Below are 12032 nucleotides of genomic sequence, written 5' to 3' on the forward strand. Positions count from 1 at the left end.
AGAAACTGTCATAGTCGAGAAATGTTTAAGAGACACAGAAGTCAGTGTGGTGTGCTGACTTGGACGGGACAAAAAACGGATATTAAGAAAACTTCATGAAATTGGAATGAAGTGTGGAACTTAATTAATATAATATTCAGAATTTTTTATGATTTTGACAAATGTACCAGAGTAACACTAATTAGAGGGAAACGTGACTTTTAGGGCATAAGGGGAATTCACTGAACTGTCTTCTCAACATTTCTGTAATAGTTCCAGGCCAGCGTTGACTGTTATAGGTAACTAGAATCTCCAAAAAAAAAAAAAATGAGTTCATGGCTAAGTGGGGACAGCTACTCCCCGACCTCATCCTTATGGCTAGGAGCTGTGTGTGTGTGCCTGGCCCTCAGTTCTCCGCAGTAGCCCACAAGGTCTCAGAGGCAAGAAGGAGTCTTAGTCGTTCATCTCCATACCCAGCATCACCCACAGAGCTGCCAGTGTTTCCAGCTCAAGGAGTCTCCGATGCGCTGGTTGGAACATTGCGGAAGTGTGACTGAGTCCGGCCGTGTAGGGCATGCTCCTTTGGTTAATCCCAGTGGCGGCAGATTTTGGTGCTTTGAGCCTGAGCGTGAAAAAGATCAAAGCCACTTCCTAATGACTTTAATGAGCAAAGTGGGTAACCGGTAGAAGCAATCCTATTTTACCAACCTAGAAACGGCACCAAATAATGTCTTCTATGTCTCATGGGGTGAGCAGATTCAAACATCCACCATAGTATCCCATAAGCAAATCCATAGGATCTCAAAATGCTCACAGAGAACACGACCTGGTTGTTGCTGGGAGTCATTCATTTGTTCATTTGCTCAACGCAGTACTTTTTTTTTTATTGAAAAAAAATTTCTGCCTCCTCCCAGCCTCCCATTTCCCTCCCCCTCCTCCCACTCCTCTCCCCCTCCCCCCACTCCTCTCCCCCTCCCTCTCCAGTCTGAAGAGCAGTCAGGGTTCCCTGCCCTGTGGAAAGTCCAAAGTCCTCCCCCCTCCATCCTGGTCTAGGAAGGTGAACATCCAAACTGGCTAGGCTCCCACAAAGCCAGAACATGAAGTAGGATCAAAACCTAGTGCCATTGTCCTTGGCTTCTCAGCAGCCCTCATTGTCCTCCATATTCAGAGAGTCTGGTTTTATCCCATGCTTTTTCAGTCACAGTCCAGCTGGCCTTGGTGAGCTCCCAATAGATCAGCCCCACTGTCTCCGTAGGTGGGTGCACCCCTCGCGGTCCTGACTTCTTTGCTCATGTTCTCCCTCCTTCTGCTCCTCATTGGGATCTTGGGAGCTCAGTCCGGTGCTCCAGTGTGGGTCTCTGTCTCTATGTCCATCCATCGCCAGATGAAGGTTCCGTCCAGATGGAACTCCTCAGCACCTCAACGCAATACTTTTTATTGAGTGTCGTGAACCTGCCACTATCTGTATCTGAACAAGACGAAGTCTGCCACCATCAGAGGGATGAAGAGCAGGCAACATCATTCTCACTGAAGTTAGACTGTAAGAAGTAGTAAGAGAGGAAACACATGACTTCAAGAATAGACTCTGGAATTGTCCCCTCTTTTTGGAAGGGATTAGAGGTGACACAGAAGGCTGGTGCCTCTGACTTGCTGCCCTAGCTTGGCGTGCCCAGGCTGCAGCACATAGAGCAATAATAGACTGAGGCCAGATGGTTAAGAGCCTTTGAAGATTGGTCTGATGTGTCATTCTGTAATTTAAAAATAAAAATAGAAAAAAACCACAACCATGAAGTCTTTGGGAGTTTCTAAACTCACAGCAACTAATAAACCTTCTTCTCAGAAAGGCTGCTCTCTGGCCGATTTGGAAGAGAGACATGACGACCCAGGTTAGGGATGAACTTGAGAAATGAGGGCAGAGGGGAACACCGGCAAGGCAAGGGTGTTCCCTGGGTTGGCCGTTCTCGCCCCTCTGCTCTCAGGACCCTTCCATACTCTTAAAAATTAGGCAGGTCTATGGAGAGTGTCATCTCTGTAGGTTGCATTTATTTGCTCCTATCATGCCATAAGTAAAAATGGAGAAAATTATGAAATGCTAGAAGGCCTCAGCACTCATCCCATCTGCCTAAACATAGATAACACCACATATCCTGAAGTTTGTGAAAAACCCACTTTCTTCTCCTCACAGAGTGAGAGAAGTGGTTGGTGAGATTGCTCACTCGTTATAAAAGCCGGACGAGCCGAGGTCAATCTCTGAAACCCTTGATGGAAGGAGAAGATAAGTTACCGAAAGCTGTCGTCTGCTCTCCATACACATGCTAGTACCTGAATGTGCACAAACACATAATACACATGTAAACATACAGCCGGGCGGTGGTGGCGCACGCCTTTAATCCCAGCACTCGGGAGGCAGAGGCAGGAGGATCTCTGTGAGTTCGAGACCAGCCTGGTCTACAAGAGCTAGTTCCAGGACAGGCTCCAAAACCACAAAGAAACCCTGTCTCGAAAAACCCAAAAACAAAAAAAAAAAAAAAACAAAAAACACATGTAAACATACAATACAACTTGAAAAAAAATGAAAAAAAGAAAAAAGGAAGGAAGAGAGAGAAAGAGAAAGACAGACAGAAAGAAGGATGGAAGGAAGAAAAGAAAGAGAGAAAGAAAGAAAGAAAGAAAGAAAGAAAGAAAGAAAGAAAGAAAGAAGGGAGAAAGAAAGAAAGAAAGAAAGAAAGAAAGGAAGGAAGAAAGAAAGAAAGGAAGGCAGGGAGTGAGATCAGGGGTCTTGGGAATGCACTTTGAAAACTACAGATCGATGCTCGATGCAAGGTCCAGAGCAGAGCTAGCTGGGAAGAAAACAAATGTCAGGCAGTTTCAGGAACAGGCTAAGCTTGGATGAAGTTGAGTGGAGAGGACCGGGAGCCTGAGAAGAAGAGAAAACAAAAATCTCATCAAGTCATTATTTCATTTTGAGGAAATATGCTTTTATTTCCTGGCCCCTGCATCATTAACGTGTGTGATTAGTACAGATTAAACTTGCAGATTCTCAAATAATATCTCAAACTGGTGCTCAGACATTTAATCCTCTCTCTAGTGTCTCCATGCTGCCCGTGGAGATGCGTATCCTTCGGCTGGCAGAGGAGCCAGCCTAATAAGGACTTGGCACTCAGGCTCGATGAGCGCATGAGTGTTGACGAACCCAGCGGAGTCTACAAATAACCTTCTGAGCCCTCAGATGAAAGGCACAAAGCTGCGAACTCCTCTGGAGCAGTGAATCACATTTTAAATATGCATTAAGATTGCTTTCCTCCCAGCGCATCTCTCACCCCCACTACCAGTCCAGGAACCATAGAACTGAGCCTGCTTCAAGAAACGCCCATCGCTAACCGCGCCTTTCTTCAAGTAGGGTGTGTTCATTTAATTAGTTTTAATTGAAAGACCAATTAACAGCGTTTCAACATAGAACAACATGATAAAAGTTGTCTTTTTGCTTCCTGCACTACTGAATCATCGCTGGTAACACTGACAGAACCTGATTTTTAGGAGACGATGTTATTCCAGAGTCTCTGTGCAACCCCTGCTGGGTCCCTCCACACCCTTCCGGTTTTCGGCCCGGGTGCTTTCTTCTGACCACCAACCACAGCATTCTGGTTTTTCTTCCTGTAACTATAATGTTCGCACAAACCTAGGTCTACTCCCAGAATCCCAAACTCTGTCTCATAATGAGCTATTGTAACTCATACCTTTTTTAAAATCAGAAATAAGATGCTCCAAACATGAAGAGCCCTGATGGGGTCGTAGTCCATGTGCTGCGGTCCTTTGAGTCCCTTTCTGTAAAGTCCTGTCCTCCCCAGCGTCTTCTGAACGCCGAGTTCATTCCCTCTGCCACGCATCGCTCCGCCTGCGTGGCCTTGTACCCCCGCCCCCTTCCTTCAATGTCTAGTTCCGACGCCCCCTTTTGTGTAGTTTCTGCAATCCCTCAGGCGTGGTTTACTTGCTCACTTCCCATCTCCCTTCTCCAGGGGCTCCGTGATCCTCTCTGTGTGACTCATGGGTCTGTGGGCTGCTTCTGGTTGCCGTGTCCTGTTTATAATCAGCCATTCGTAATTGGTACTTGCGTGGAGTGGATACCCAGCAAGGAGGGAAGGAGAGACAAGTCCCGACATCTCACCTCCCACCCGTGCAGAACTTTCCCCAATCCCTGGTCCCACATCTGATCTTGTCAATAAGAAAACAGCTCTTTGTGGCCTTGAGTGAAATGCCAAACACGGAATCATAAATGAGGAACCACTAAATCTCCAGCGCACCCTCTCGGCGTGGGCGGTAAGGAAGCTTTTGATGGAGATGTCCATGAGGAGCCTACGGGAAATGAGATCCCAAATGGTAAGCGTGTGACTCAGAATCTTCCCCACACAGGCACACCTCCAGCCCTGCATACGAGCACTGGAGCTCCATTTCACAGATGATGGGGTGAATTCCATCACACAGCCTGTCTGAACTGACAGCTGAGCCTCTACCTAGCGTAGAGGTTCTCAACCTGTGGGTCCCTACCCCTTTGGGGCCCACATATCAGATATTTACATTACGCTTCATAACAGTAGCAACATTCCAGTTATGAAGTAACAATGAAAATAATTTTATGGTGTGTGTGGGGGGGGGGGGTCACCACAGCATGAAGAACTGGATTAAAGTGTCACGGCTTTAGGGAGGTTGAGAATGGCTGGCTTAGAGTATCTTCCAATCTAGACAGGGGAGGAGTGGATGGCAGGGGTAGGGTAGAGAGGAGGTGGGAGGAGGGAACAGGAAGAGAGGAGAAAGGGATGTAAAAAAATGAGAAAATTTTAATAAATAGAAAAAACCTGTATCCTCCAGTCTAGACATTCCTTCGCTTCTTCTGAGATCAGGTTCTCATGGCAAGTCCTTTCCACCCTCCTTGACTACTGTCAGAATTTGTTAATATGGGAACTTCTGTTTCCATTGCTGACACTCATTTGTAGTAATAGGAGCGGTGGGCTGCGTCCCACCGCCGGCTCCCGCACGGCTACCTTAGCCCCAGAATAATTACACAGAAACTGTATTCTTTTAAATACTGCCTGGCCCGTTATCTATAGCCTCTTGTTGGCTAATTCTCACATCTTGTTTTAATCCATATTTAGTAATCTGTGTAGCACCACAAGGTGGCTTACCAGGAAAGATCTTAACCTGCATCTGTCTCTGGTGGGAGAATCATTGCGATTGGCTCACTTCCCTTCTTCCCAGCATTCTGTTTGGTCTACTCCACCTATCTAATTTTTTGTCCTATAAGGGCCAAGGCAGTTTCTTTATTAACCAATGAAAGTAACACATAGACCCTCCTCCACTCATTCCTGTGCAGCAAAGGAGGGCTAAGGCCAGACAGACGGAATAGCTAGTCGAAGACAGAATAACTGCCCCCGTGACTCCACCACTGCTCCGTCTCACTGTGCTCATTTCCACCCTCACTCACAATTCTTCTGTGCTCCACTCTCTATTCACAGTTGTTTCGTGTCACCCCCAATAGCTGGCAAAGCCCTGCAGGACATTATGGAGTGTTCAAGGCAATGCAATGGTCCAGGGCAGGCTCTCCCAGGTTACATAAACTTCTGAGTCTCACTCTGTTCGTCAGTATAAGCTTAGACATTGGGGGGCCCAGCAAAGTGCCAGGGCTTGAACAAGCCATCAGAAGTCTGGGCTTGCCCCAAGTTGTTGCGTCAATGAGGTTAATTGCCTTGTACTCAGGGTGGGCTCTCTCCGCCGTGGCCACTTTCAGGCCCAAGGAGTCCCCTGACTCTGGGATTAAGGTAAAGTTTACTAAAGGAAAGCACCATCTTGGGGTCATGAAGGGAGAAGTTTACACTTCCACTGCAAAGATTCATGGAGAGAACAACAAATAGTTTTCCAAAGACAAAGCTCAAAGCAAAACTTAAAAACCTCAGCTCTGCCAAACTTCCAAATATTCAGGATCTGTAGTCATTCCAACCCTGAGTAAACTCTGACCCAGTGGTCGGGACATTGACACTACAGTAGCTACCAGGTTCTTACCCCCAGCCAAGGCCATGCCTCTGACCCAGTGATTGGGGACGTGAACACTACAGTAGCTACCTCGGTTCTCACCCCAGCCAAAGCCGTGCTTCCTTCTGGACCTGATACGTTATCCTGTGACCCTGAACTCTGTGTTCTCTGAAATGGAAGATAGCGTCTTCCCCTCTAAAGGCTGAGTAAGCACAAAGTCTGTTCACAGGACACTGGACCACATATCAAGCATGGTATGTTCACACAATCAGGCCTGATGCTTACACCGATAAACCCAGCACTTGAGATGAATATTGTCCCAAGACCAAGACCAGCCTGGGTAGGATCTTGTCTCAAACAAAACAATGATGGCACTCAAAAATAATCACTAAACAGCAGAAGGCTGGGAGTTGACTCCGTGGTCAATGCAATACCAGCTTTGTTGAGATTGAGGACCCAAGTTTGAATCCAGCACCCAAATGAAAAGCTGACTGTGGCTGTGCATGCCTGTATCTCCAGCACTGTAGCATGGAGCGGGAAGGACCTCCTGGGCCCTCTCATCATAGTTTGCCAGCCTAACCCAAACAGCAAGCTTCCAGACCAGTTAGAGACAGCTAGAGGAAGACATCCAACACCCTGCTCTGGCCTCGTGAACCCACACAGTCATGTGTGTGCAACACACACACACACCAGAAAACAGAGCTAAACAGTTGCTGCACATTTTATGAGTTATCATTCATATTGGCAAGAATAGGTGGGAAAATACTAACCCCTTAACTGGACTGACCCAAGAGGCGGTGATCATCACTAGCCTTAAAGACTGCACATAACTCTGGGCCACACCAACAAGCTAGTAGTTGTCTGGGAATTTCATCAAATAAATAAAGACACATTCCTTCTAGTCCCTAGTAAAACAGATGCAGGTAATTGTTGTTCTATCCCCGAATTGTCTCCACTTCTCTGAGAGTTTTACAGAACAGATTAGGAGATGGGGAAACAGGAGAACATTAGATCTGGGGCCTGCTAACTTAGCAACAAATCAGCCTTAAAGGTCTAGCTATAACACCAACATTCAGATTTTTCTTTATTTTATTTTTCTTTTGTTATTGATTCTTATTGAACTCTACATTTTTCTCTGCTCCCCTCCCTGCCTCTCCCCTCCCCCCTTCAATCCTCCCCCAAGGTCCCCATGCTCCCAATTTACTCAGGAGATCTTGCCTTTTTCTACCTCCCATGTAGATTAGATCTATGTAAATTTCTCTCAGTGTCCTCATTGTTGTCTAAGTTCTCTGGGATTGTGGTTTTTAGACTGGTTTTCTTTGCTTTATGTTTAAAAACCACCTATGAGTGAGTACATGTGATAATTGTCTTTCTGTGTCTGGGTTACCTCTCTCAAAATAATGTTTTCTAGCTCCATCCATTTTCCTGCAAATTTCAAGATGTTATTTTTTTTCTGCTGTGTAGTACTGCATTGTGTAAATGTACCACATTTTCCTTATCCATTCTTGGGTTGCAGGGCATTTAGGTTGTTTCCAGGTTCTGGCTATGACAAACAATGCTGCTATGAACATAGTTGAGCACATGTCCTTGTGGCACGATTCAGCATCCTTTGGATATATACCCAAAAGTGGTATTATTTGGTCTTGAAAAAGGTTGTTTCCTAATTTTCTGAGAAATCGCCACACTGACATCCAAAGGGGCTGTACCAGCTTGCATTCCCACCAGCAATGCAGAAGTGTTTTCTTTTCCCCACAACCTCTCCAGCATAAGTTGCCATCAGTGTTTTTGATTTGGCCATTCTTATGGGTGTAAGATGGAATCTCAGAGTTGTTTTGATTTGCATTTCTCTGATGACTAAGGATGTTGAACATTTCCTTAAGTGTCTTTTGTACTGGAGTTTGAACCCAGGGTCTCGTGCTTGTCACATGCTGGTCTTACTATCCCTTACTATCCCCTTCCTTTTACCTTATAAACAAAGCTGTGTAGGAGTTATAGAAAGGGCTCAGTGGCTAAGAGCTGTGGCTACTCTTCCAGAGGATCCGGGTTCAATTCCCAGCACCCACATGGCAGCTCACAACTGTCTATAACGAGCCAGTACATATGGCTACATAGCGACCTCTGACTGACGTTCGTAGATCTGTGCCCAGTTCTTGCTTCATTCTCCTGTCCTGGAGCCCATTGGTACCGTGGGCTAATGCTGGGTACCAAAAGAGTATTTGTCTCTCTAAATGAGCCAGGAGGTCAAGGTGAACCGCTGTATGGAATAGTAACAGCAGCAACACACACACACACACACACACACACACACAGTCTATGATCGTTTTCATTGACGCTTTTGCATTCTGCTTGATCAATTAACAGATTAACAAAATGGTATAGGAAAAATAATAGCCCTGTTATCCATCATTCCGCTCTATTTTTATTCATAGGATAACTGGAACTTCCTTTGCTGTCAGGAGACTCTGTTTCACAACATGCTCTTAATCCAGGATAATTATACGTAAACAGAATTGTAGGGTACAAAACCAGATGATTTCCTTACCAACTGTGGGTTCAGAGCCATCATACTGAAACGCAGGGGAAAATACGAGACGTCATTTTCTGTGAAGAATGTGTGCGGGCACCAGGAGTGCTGTTTAATCATCTCTAAAGGGTACAGAGGTTAATCCTATTTTAGGCAATCAATTCACTCTAACCGTAAAACAAACCGTATTTAAAAATAAATAGCCATGACCCAAACAGCTGAAGAGCATGTGTGTGTTTAAAGGAGTCGCTCCCAGGGAACATAGTTTTCAACGAGCTTCGCATTGTTTAAACAATGAGGCACACTCCCTCCAGCACCTCCTTCACAGACCGCAGCATGCTCTTTTGAAGTATTTCAGTGGAAAAAAAATAAAACAGCCAACACCTCTTTTCAGAAGCGGCTGAGGAACACTGAATGCCAGAGCTGGAGAGGTAAAGCAGCGACCCAGGTGGGGAAGTTTATACTCAGACACAGGGGACACGGAGACGACGGAAGCCACTGGATTTGGTCGCCATACCTGCACCTAGTCGTCCGTCGGTGGTGTCTTATGGAGATTTTTCGGCTGGGCGCTAATGTCTGTTGGGTTTGTCCCACGGCCCAATTACAACCCTCACAGCAGAAGCAGGAGCGCGAAGCTTCAGCAGAGCAATATGCAATGGTGTCCGCTCACATTTGGGGTTTGGCATTGAGCGGTCTCTGTGGCTCTCCGTCATCTTTTCAACAATCAAGTTGGTGGTGACGCAGACGGAGAGCACGGGCCGGAGCCTGATTCTTAATTTCTCCGGAGCCCATTTCACCATCCGGTAAATGCTAATAATAACCGTGCTTGCCTTTCTTATGCAGATTGAGCGTCGGTGTCTGCAGATGCCCAGAGCAGCACCTGCTGAAGACAACACTAAAGTATCAGGTAGTTGGGTGGCCCGAGCATTTAGCCCCAGCACTTGGGAGGCAGAGGCTTCTACATAAGTTCCAGACCAGCCTGGCCTACAGAGTGAGTTCAAGAACAGCCAGGACTGCTCAGAGAAACCCTCCCTCAAAAAAACCAAACTAACTAACAAATAAATAAGAGGCGCAGCTCTTTAAAAGGTGGCAGAGAATAAGAGGTCAGCCTTCAAACAAACAACAATAGTATTAATAGCCTGTGTCTGTTAGAATGGTAGATTATCTTAATCCCAGACTATATGAAGGTTAGAGATCATGTGATGTGTCACGGGACTCTGAATACGGAGGACAGAGCCAGCCTCTTTAAACACTTTCCAACACTACAGCCATAGATCCCAGGTTCCTCGGAGGAAACGGCATTATCTACGCTAATGTTGTGTTTTATTAAGACATTCCACTCTAAGAGAAGAACGTTCTTGGGAAATAATAATACTGAAAAGAAAAGGGGGGCCTAAGAACCAGTGTCACGTGATACCGGAAGGACGTCTACATGCTTATGCACGATGATGGAGGGAGGATGGAGGATGTCTGCATGCCCGCCAGGACATCCACGAGTCTTTGTGTATGGATTCTTCCGCAACTAAGGGCAGGCTGAATCCTGAAAACGGAAATCTTCCCCAGCGTTCAGATTCAAAGAGTGATCCCTGAGCTCAGAATGTAGCCCAGTGAGAAGAATCCCAAGAGAAGGCCATGTTTGGCACGCGAAGCAGTGAACACGCAGGAGGATTGGAACCCTCCTACTGAACACAAATGCCCAGGTAGTTTTTTTTTTTTTTTTTTTTTTTTTTTTTTTTTTTTTTTTTTGGTTTTTCGAGACATGGTTTCTCTGTGGTTTTGGAGCCTGTCCTGGAACTAGCTCTTGTAGTTTTTAAATGGGACCCAAGAGAATTCTGGAAACAGAACTATTTTCCTCTCTGTGAAAAGAACACACTGCTTCATCCAAAGAAACAACCAAGGAAGAGGGAAGAACTCCCAGCCCTCTCTTCCGTGATCCCTTTGGGCTTCTGGGAGCTCCCGGCTTGGATAGCAGTCACAGTGACGATCACCTGGACTGGCTAGCCTTCGTCCAATCACATCAGAGCCAAGACATCTGCAAATGTTGGCGCTAAAGGATCAGTTTCCATTTGTAACCACTTGTTTTTACATTCCATTTCAGTTAACGATCAGCCAGAAACTCCTAGACATCCATGCGCAGGTGTGGAGTGTTTTGGCCCAAGAGCTGAAAAGGAGGCTCAAATTTCTCATCCACCTGGGACTCCATCCTCTATATAAGGATGCCAGGAATGGAGGTTCAAAGAGGGAAAGAAAGAGAGGAGGCAGAAGAACAGTACAAGAAAAGCTCACTTCTGTTTGCTTCTGGCTTATTTGAGTCAGGGTCTCATTCTGTAGCCCAGGCTTGCCTAGACCCTATTGTGCAATCCAGCTGGGCCCTCCCTCACACGGAGGCTTCCCAATGCTAGAATTATAGGCATGAGTCACCCACCACACCTGCTTCCCTTTATAATTATAATCCAATTTCCGTTGTGTCTAGATTGCTCGTTAACAACAGTACCCAGTCGTGTGGGGCAGCCTACCTTTGATAAGTCATTACAGTCCATCAAGTGTAAGCCTGGAAAGAGCTGTGGGAAATCAGACTCCATTTTCATTGTGTTTCTCAAGTACCTACCACAACCAGCCGATGAGTGGATTCATAACACATTCCTAATTTAAACACATGGGTCCAATTTCTCAGGTAGATCTGGGCATACTTTTATATAAAGTTTTAATTTTTTGTGAACTTCTAAGTGAATCTGCTTATTTCAAATACAAAGTATCACTCCAGATTTATAAACTGAAAAACGAACAACATAATATACGATTGTTTTTCAATTAAGACAGAATGTGTATCCTGTATCTTTAAAAATAATTCTAGGGGCTGGGGAGATGAGTTAGCCAATAAAGTATTTGCTGTACAAGAGTGAGGACCTAAATTCAGAATCACAGCATATGTAAAATTTTGGTCATGGTAAATCTGTGATCCTGGCCCTCGGAAGGCAGACAGGAGGATCCCTGGAGCTTGCTGTTCAGCTAGTCTTACTGTGTCCTTGAACCGTGGGTTCAGTCAGAGACATTGCCTTAAAAACATAAAGTAAGGTGGAGAGCAATGAAGGAAGACATCCGACAATGACCTCTGGCCTACACACACACACACACACACACACACACACACACACACACATACATCTTAGTTAGGGTTTTTATTGCTGTGAAGAGATACTGTGATCACAGCAACTCTCATAAAGGAAAACATTTAATTGGGGCTGGCTTACAGTTCAGAGGGATTCAGTCCATTTTCATCGTGGTGTGACATGGTGGCATGCAGGCAGACATGGTGCTGGAGAAGGAGCTGAGAGTCCTACATCTTGACTTGCAGGCCCCAGGAAGTGGTCTATCTCACCGGGTGTGGCTTGAGCATATATGAGACCTCAAAATCCACCTCCATACTGACACACTTCCTCCAACAAGGCCACACCTACTCCAATAAGGCCACACCTCCTAACAGTGCCACTCCCTTTGAGGGGTC

This window comes from Microtus pennsylvanicus, chromosome 1 (genome assembly GCF_037038515.1).
Source record: "Microtus pennsylvanicus isolate mMicPen1 chromosome 1, mMicPen1.hap1, whole genome shotgun sequence".
Lineage (NCBI taxonomy): Eukaryota > Metazoa > Chordata > Mammalia > Rodentia > Cricetidae > Microtus > Microtus pennsylvanicus.